Source organism: Notechis scutatus, chromosome 1, assembly GCF_049901735.1.
Source record: "Notechis scutatus isolate UNSWTSFEM ecotype Mainland chromosome 1, rNotScu1.2, whole genome shotgun sequence".
Lineage (NCBI taxonomy): Eukaryota > Metazoa > Chordata > Lepidosauria > Squamata > Elapidae > Notechis > Notechis scutatus.
The window spans coordinates 53,573,019-53,581,713 of record NC_142009.1 but is presented as its reverse complement, the minus strand read 5'-3'; the positions used below and the strand labels follow the sequence as shown (position 1 = coordinate 53,581,713).

General features: G+C 37.9%; 1 pseudogene; it reads left to right on the top strand.

Moving 5' to 3' along the window:
• The first annotated feature begins 8,339 nt into the window (after positions 1 to 8,339).
• LOC113423507 (5S ribosomal RNA) lies at positions 8,340 to 8,458 on the top strand (annotated as a pseudogene).
• The last annotated feature ends 237 nt before the right edge of the window (positions 8,459 to 8,695 follow it).

Sequence of the window (8,695 nt, the reverse complement as noted above, 5' to 3'; positions counted from 1 at the left end):
TAAAAAACAGAAAGGATCTGGGACAGAAAATGCCTAATCTGTTGGCTTTCCCCACATTTAAAGCATGTCTCAGGACTGTGATTGCAAAAGGAGAGAGATAATCAGAGGCACTATTTTTCTTTCATGCTGAGCATGAAGATAATATGGAGCAGTTGACAATAATATGGAGCAGTCCACATGTGGCAGGTGTCTGGGAGGAGGGAGTTATATCTTCCTTAATTTTGAGAATCATAAGAATTGTCTTCTAGAACCCCAGCACAGCACTATTTCACTTGTCAGACAAATTCAGGTATTACTCTGCTGTCAGAGGGACGAACTTCAGCTCACCTGGCACAAAATGATGAGGACGATGCCAAAAAGTTAGCTGACTTTAAACGGGACAACGAACGAGCTCTTTGTATAATTGGACTAACACTTAGTGACCAGCAGCTAGTCCATATTCATGGAGAAGAGTCTGCTGCCAGATGTTGGGAGAATTGAAGAGGATTTATGTCGTGACAGTGTAGGTGCACACATACATCTTACACGTAAACTGTTTAGAGCACGTCTTCTGAAAGGTGGAGATATGTTAGCTCATTTGAACTTTATGAAAAGAACTTTTCAAGAGCTACATGAAAAGGAACTGATATTTTCAGAGCTGCACCAGGTTTACATCATTCTTTCCTCATTGGATGAAAGTTATGATGATTACGTATCTTTACTGGAAGTCCTGACCAGAAATGAACTGACATTGACTGACATAACCAGACGATTGTTAGAAGAGGCAAGAAGAAGGCAGGATAGAGACCAACTGAGAAAGAAACAACCACAATAAGAGGATTTGTCTTCAACTACCTATACTGTTAGGAAATGTTTTTCTTGTGGGGCTAGGGGACATATAGCTAGATTCTGTAAGAAAGGCAAACAACAGAATACTGGTAATCACCAGAAGGCTAAGAAGAATGTTAAGTTAGCTATGTCTAGCAATTCAACTGTAAACCATGATTTGTGGATAGTTGATAGTGGAGCATCGCAGTGCATTACTAGAAATAGAGGTTTGTAAAGATGTCCACAAGTAAGCAACATGTAGCATTGGCAAATGGATGGAAGATGAAAGCATCTGGTGAAGGTACTGCATATTGTTCATGTATAAATGAGCATTTACCTATGTTATATGTACCTAAACTGAAATTTAATTTGTTATCAGTAAGGGCTTTAGTTAATATTGGTTATGTAGTAACCTTTAGGGGAGATAACTGTATAATAGAGAAAGAGGATAAAAGTGTTACTGCTACTTTAGAGAATGATTTATATGTGATACATGATGACCAGTCGCAGATGGCTAACTCAGTCTATAACAATGTTAAGCCACATGACGAATGTATACATTTACTGCATAGACATCTGGGGCACATTAATTTCAAAATGCTGAAACAAACTGTTAAATTGTCAGAGGGTGTAAAATTAAAACCCTGTAGCAAGTACTTAAACTGTAATGCCTGTAGTCAGGAGAAAAGCAAGGTTACTCCTGCAAACATACTGAATGGGTTTAAGACCAAAGAACCTTTAGAGGTTGTTTTTGCTGACATAATTGGTCCTAAGAAACCCAGTTTGGGAGGTGCCTGCTATGTTTTGAGTATAATGGACCATTACTCACGGTACGGTTTCTGCTATCTAATGAAAAACAAAACAGAAACGTTCCAACATTTCTTTAACTGGCTAAGATTTGCTGAAAGGAAAATGAGACATAGGGTAATTACCTTAGTTACAGATAACGGGACTGAGTTTATTAACACTAGATTCCAAACGATGATGAAAGTGGCTGGTATCGAGCATAAGCATTCTGCCCCTTACAGGCCACAACATAATTCGTTTATAGAACGAAGGAGGCAAATGTTACAAGCCATGGCTCACACTATGTTATCCGATTCAGATTTGCCTGAAACACTGGGGTGAAGCCATAATGTGTGCCAACCATGTGTTAATGTGGTGAACACAACAACTGGTGAATTGCCATTCACTCGTTGGCATGGCAGAAAATTTAAGTTATCTACACACATTTGGAGCTCCAGCAGGGGTGCATATTCCCTCACAAGTAAGACTGAAAGGGCAACATAAAGCTACGAAATTATTTTTCGTAGGTTATGAAGCCAACCATAGATCGTTTAGATTCTGGGCTCCAGGCACAGCTAATGTTTACTGTAGTGCTTATGCTAAATTTCTTGAGCACTTTGGGTGGCATAAACTAGAACAGGATCCAACAATGATGTTATCGACACCCAAGTAGTCCCTAACAATGAGATAGTTAAACCATCAATAGCCATTAAAAAGGAAGAACAGGCACAGGAGGAGGTAGAAGAACAGGAGCAGGTGGAACAGAAGAATCCACCAGTAAGCCCTGAGTTGCCTAGACGTTCAACCCATGTAACATGACCACCAGATAGATATCAGGCTAGTATAGCATGCCAAGTAAATATAGTTCCTACTAACTATAATGAACTGAAACTGTATCCTGCTAAGGATCAGGCTGCTTGGCAGGAAGCAATGGATAAGGAACTGAAATCCTTACAAAGGTTGGAGGTATATGAAAATGTCAGGTTACCACCAGGTAAGCATGCCATAGGGTCTAAGTGGATTTATAAAATTAAGACAGGTATGTATGGGACTGTTACCCATAAAGCCAGGTTAGTAGCACAAGGGTTCGATCAGTCAGCCAACAACTACGATGAAGTGTTTGCACCTAGTCTGAAGGTTACCACATTACGAGCAGCATTAGTGTGGGCAGCTAAGAAGAAATACACAATAAACCATTTAGATCTTGAGATGGCATATCTACATGCACCGTTACAAGATACTATATATTTAAAGAAGCCTTTGGGGATAAAAACTGATAACAAAACTGATTGCTGGAGATTAAAAAAGAGTCTTTGTGGCTTGGAGCAATCAGGCTATGAATGGAACCAGTGCATAGTGAAGGAATTAACAAAGATAGGTTTTGTAGTTGGCATGGCTGATCCATGTTTATTCAAAAAGGAAAGTGATGGTGTAATTTCATTGTTGCTATTCTTCACTGATGACATAGCATTAATCACTAAAACTGAGCAAGAAGCTACTGGGATTATTTCACTGTTAGAAAAGAAATTTAAAATCAAACATTTAGGTGAGATTAAACAGTATCTTGGTTTGAAAATATATAAAACTAAGGGAGGCTACAAAATCTCACAGGCAGATAAAATTAACCAGTTACTGAAGAACTTTAAAATGGAACTTTGTAAACCAGCTAAGACACCAATGAGCCAGAAGTTTAGCCACAGTGATGTGCAAAGTCCTGTTTTTGATAAAGACATTCATCAATCATTAATTGGTAGCTTATCCTATCTTAGTAATTGGTCTAGGCCAGACATAGCATATAGTGTCAACCAATTAGCCAGGTTTAATGCTGAGCCTTCTGAAAGGCGCTGGCAAGCTGCTAAGCATGTGTTGAGATATCTTAAACAAACGATGCATTTGCATTATATTTGGAACCTAAGGATGAACTAAGTTTAACTGCATATGCTGATGCAAGTTTCGCTACAGACGTACCTACATGTAAATCAACGTCAGGTACTGTAGTGTTATTAGGAAAGGTGTTAATTGGATGGTGGTCTATTTGACAAAAACATCTAAGCTTATCAACAATGGAGGCTGAATTCTCGTGTTTGTCTCTATGATGTATGGACTTAGTATGTTATAAACAACTAATGATAGACATGGGAAGTAATGTAAAGGAACCTATTGTTGTATATGAAGACAACCAATCAGCAATTCAGATGGCTTCCAATCTCGCCATAAAGACAAGATCAAAACACACTGATCTACGATATCTAAATGTGAGACAATGTGTTCAAAGTAAAATGATTAAACTGGAGTACTGCATGTCAGAGAATAACATTGCAGATCATTTTATGAAAGCTCAAGGCACTGTAAAACATAAGACTTGCTGTGAGGAATATGAACTTAAACTGTAAGGTTTTATATATTGTCCTACCCAAAGGGGAGAATGTTAGGAATGATAGTCACCTAACAGTTGGGTTGGCAATATATAAACCAGGATAGTCATTTAATACTGTTGTATCTTTAAGAGAATGCTGTAATTGTGATTGGCTGACGTTCCTCCAATGGCCACAAGATGGAGCCAGAAACCTGGTTTGTTCTCCTTTGCATTTTTTTTTTGCCTTTTGCCTGATTGTCATTCTGCTTGAATTGCTGTGAGTCTTGCAACTGTTCACAAACTCCATTTACTGAACTTTGTTTATGATACTAGTAAAGAAAAGGACTTCGTTTTTGGATTATCCCTGGACTGATTGTTTTGAATACTAACTGCTTTAACCTTGTATGATTTGGACTGTTTGTTGGACTTTGTTTACCCGTTTACTGGAAGTAAAACTTACATTTTACTATTCAGTGTATCTGTGTGCTGGTTGTGTGTTATTCATCACTCTCACTATGTTTCGCTGAGTGCACTCATTCTCCTAATGGGGAATACCTCAACAAACAGTTCAATATTTCTTAAAGTCCAACCTATCTGAAAGGTGAGAGTCTCCTGGGTAAAATGATGATGAAGAGCAACTCTCTCTTCCAAGGGCTGAAGATAGAACTCTTTTTTATGAGACAAAGTAATTGACCCATTATCCAAAGACATTCAAGCTCCATAGAACGTCTGCTCAGTATTTGAAATAAATTCTGGATAGGAAGATTTCATTCATTAGCAATGAAACTAATTGGAATTTCTGAAGGTAATAATCCCAAATATTTGAAATTTCTCTACAGCTTCTCATTTACTGAGTTTCAATTAACATAGCATAATTAAGGGGCAGGAGGTGAAATTAAATGCAGTGGGGGCGGGGAATAAATAGCATCAAGCTTTCTGTTCCAGAATGTCTCAGACCTTAGAAAGACCCAGGTTAGGTTGCTCTTTGAACCTAAGCTGCCTCTTCCAGTTGTTGTAGGATAGAGTCATATAAACAATGTCTACAAACATGATTTTGTGCTTCTTAGATAAAAGGGAGTCTGCATAAGTGGTGTATAGTAATGTCTCATGATCTGAAAAGCATTCATTCATGAGCATCCTAGTCGATCAAATATGCAACTCCCTAAATCAGTTTTCTGCTGCCCTCCATGTGTTAGGTTATAGGAAGCTGAGGTTCACCCCATAATGTACATAATATGTCCTTCAATCATTCCAAGTAGACAGAATTTCAGTTCTGACTTGGAATGCTGACATGGTTCCAAAAAATGTTAATTCCCTCAGAGAACAACAATTAATCCACTACTAAGGTTTTTTTAAGCAGTCAAAATTTTCCAGTGAAATCATGAACATACCAAGATTTAAAGCAACATTTAGAAACCAAAATAGGAGCCCTGTGCATGATGAAGAACAGTTATAGTTCTCTTTTCTTATAACAGTCATCATCATTAAGAATGAACATAGTAAAGAATGATTCCATACAAGCCTTCACTTAAATGCTGTGCTGCATAATAATGATGGCAATATAACTTTTTTTTTTAAAAAGAGCAAAGCCTACTTTTGAGATGATCTATTTTTGATGGACATAAATTATCTTCAAGTGAAGGATATTACTAAACTGGGTAAACCTTTATGGAATGTTGGCTAAATATGGAAATAACTGATGTACATGGCACACGGAATTAGATGTAGAAGATATGCTGTTATTTCAGTGTTTAAAATTATGTTTCTGAAAAATGGCAATATATATTCCAAATCATGTTCTTTATTGTTTTGGGTACCTTAGCTTACACTCTTAAGATTAATCCAGCAACCTTCCCCAGTCTGGCACTTGCCCTCTCCCCAGAGATGGTGGCAGTGGTGGTATACTGCCAGTTCACACTGGTTCTAGCAATTCGGTAACACCAGTCAGCACTTGGCCCCGCCCACCCACTCACACCCTTTCCTGTCCTATATTTCCTTTGTAGTTCAGCTGATAGGCATGGCAGAGTGAATTGCCACGCCTCAGTTGTTTTACTCACCAGCGCTGATGGTAAGGTAAATTTTCATGCTTAAAATTTGTTGAGGTAATTCCCCATTAGGAGAATGAGTGCATACAGGGAGACGTATTTGAGAGAAGTGTTTGAATAATACACACACAGTACACAGATACACTGTACAGTAAATGTAGGTTTTTTACTTCCAGAAAGGTTTAAGCAAAGTCCAAAATAAGCAATGCAAAGTCATTCACAAGTAAATCAGTCAGTTTTCAATCCAGGGATAATCCAAATATCAAAGTCCAGTGTCAAAAAACAGTTCAGTAACAGACTTACATTAAATCCAGAAAATATCAGTCAATTAGGAAAAATGGAGGAACAGCAATACTTTCCAACAGAAGGAAACAGAGAGACTCACTCAGACACACTCTTTTCTGAGACTAAGACTAAAACAATCCAGGTTTCTGGCTCCATCTTATGGCCGTTTGAAAAACCACACCCAGTTGCAGTTTTTGCAATCTCTTAAAGATATAGTACTAAAATGTTTATCCTGGTTTATATATTTCTAACCCAAATACCTGTTAGGTGACTTATATTCCTAACAAAATTGCCTGTTTTAGAACACTCTGCACACGCGCAAAGCACACAACTACATAGCCAGTAGTATAATATTTTGAATTCCACCACTGGGTAGTGGGACTGGAATTCCCAACAAAAGCAGTAACACTCTTTGCTATGACCAAATGAGTTTTTAACCAGTTCTAAAATTGAAAGAAACCATTTTACTAAAGATATAACACGCCTTGTAATTCCCAAATGTTTGTTTAGGAAGTGACTATCTTCATTTGGGCCCCTGTGTTGCAACTCCACTTCTTAAACTTCCCAGCATGTTGGTTGGGAATTCAAGAAGTTATCCTAACACACATGAAGGACAGCAGCAGGTTAGGAGAGGCCAGCACTGAGGAACTTCCTCCCATTTATTTTTCACAAAGCCAGCAGGATTCTTCTTCTAAACACATAAAAGACAAGCGATAGTAAGGAGACTTTATTTTCTTTGCAAATGACATTTTGGCTGCCAGATGGCTAAGCACGGAGGAAAAGTACAATGAGATAAACAAGATAGAGCTATTGTGTTGGCCTTGTCCTCACAGAGATTAGCTAGCTAGACAGACTGACTTTGCTGAATAGCAATTCCTTTGACTTCTTCAATGTAAGTAAGATTACAGGGAATCTTTCCAACTCATTATTAAGTTTATGTGACTAATTAAAAGGTTATTGTTCCTCAATTATTAGAATTTTGGAAGAAGAGATTGTAAGGCAATTTACTGATTTTCTGTTATAAATTTAGGTTATTGCTTAAATATATCTGGTTATTTTTAAATAATTGGGCATTAATAAAAGCGATAAATTATAACATAGAACTGTTAAGTTCATATATGTTAAGCATAGATAGCAATCAATTTACAGACAATTCTTAGAAGAATCAATACATATCATACCTATTTTGCCTTTTAGTCATTTTTGGCCATTCAATCAAACATATTTCTGTCACTTTTAGCAACAGACCTTTAACAGGCATCCTATGAGAATGGAACCACAGAAAAACATATGACTGATTTGATTTTTTGTGATGAAACTGATTTCATCAATGCTAACAAGGTGGCATTTTGGAGGTGAAGTAGAATAGCAGAATAATTACGGTGTTATTCACACCATCAACATAGCTGGTTGGGAATTATTGGCACTGAAGTTCAGTAAACTGAAGTGGGAAAGTGGGGAAAAAGTGAAAGTGCTCTTGGAGGCCTCATTTGAAAAAGCTATGGGTAAGTCAGGCAAAAACAAAAACTTCATTTGTAATACATTTACATTTAATTAAAATTAAATACTGGTAGCCCTCATGACTTCAATTGAGCCCAACATTTCTGTTGTTAAATGAAACATTTGGTAAGTGAATTTTGCTCCATTTTAGTATCTTTCTTGCTACAATTCTTAAGTGAATTGGTGCAGTTGTTAAATTAGTGACACAATTGTTAAGTGAATCTGGCTTCCCCATTGACTTTGCTTGTCAGAAGGTCGCAAAAGGCGACCTCATTGCCCGGGAGTCTGCAATGGTCATAAATATGAGACAGTGGCCAAGCCACTGAATTTTGATCACGTGATCATGAGGATGCTGCAAAGATTGTACCTGTGAAAAATGTTCATAAGTCACATTTTTCAATGCCATTGTAACTTTGAACAGTCACTAAACAAACTGTTGTAAGTTGAGGAATATGCTCCCTAGACTATTCCTCTGTCTCACCTTCAGTTTAGCATTTGGTAAATTCTGCGAGCTCTTGAAAGGCTGTCGCCAAAGCTCTTTTTTTGCCTGTGGAAACACTATCTATGGCCATACTACCCTGAAAATGCCCGATATCGTCTGATTTCAGAAGCTAAGCAGGGTCAGGGCTGGTTAGTACTTGGATGGGAGACCGCTTGGGAATACCGGGTGCTGTAGGCTTTTGCTCGAGCAGGGGGTTGGATTAGATGAACTCCAAGGTCCCTTCCAACTCTGTTAGTCTGTGATTCAAAGATCTGGGGCTTCAGGTTGTACGGCTATGAGTTAAAAGATTTGCCAGGTAGTGATGCGCCCCTATATATTAAAAATAGGCAGAGCCAGGGGTTCTGGCTATTCAGTTCAGACCATTTCTATAGAACTGGTTGTTATGATTCTGTGCAGTTCGGAGAAACGGCAAAT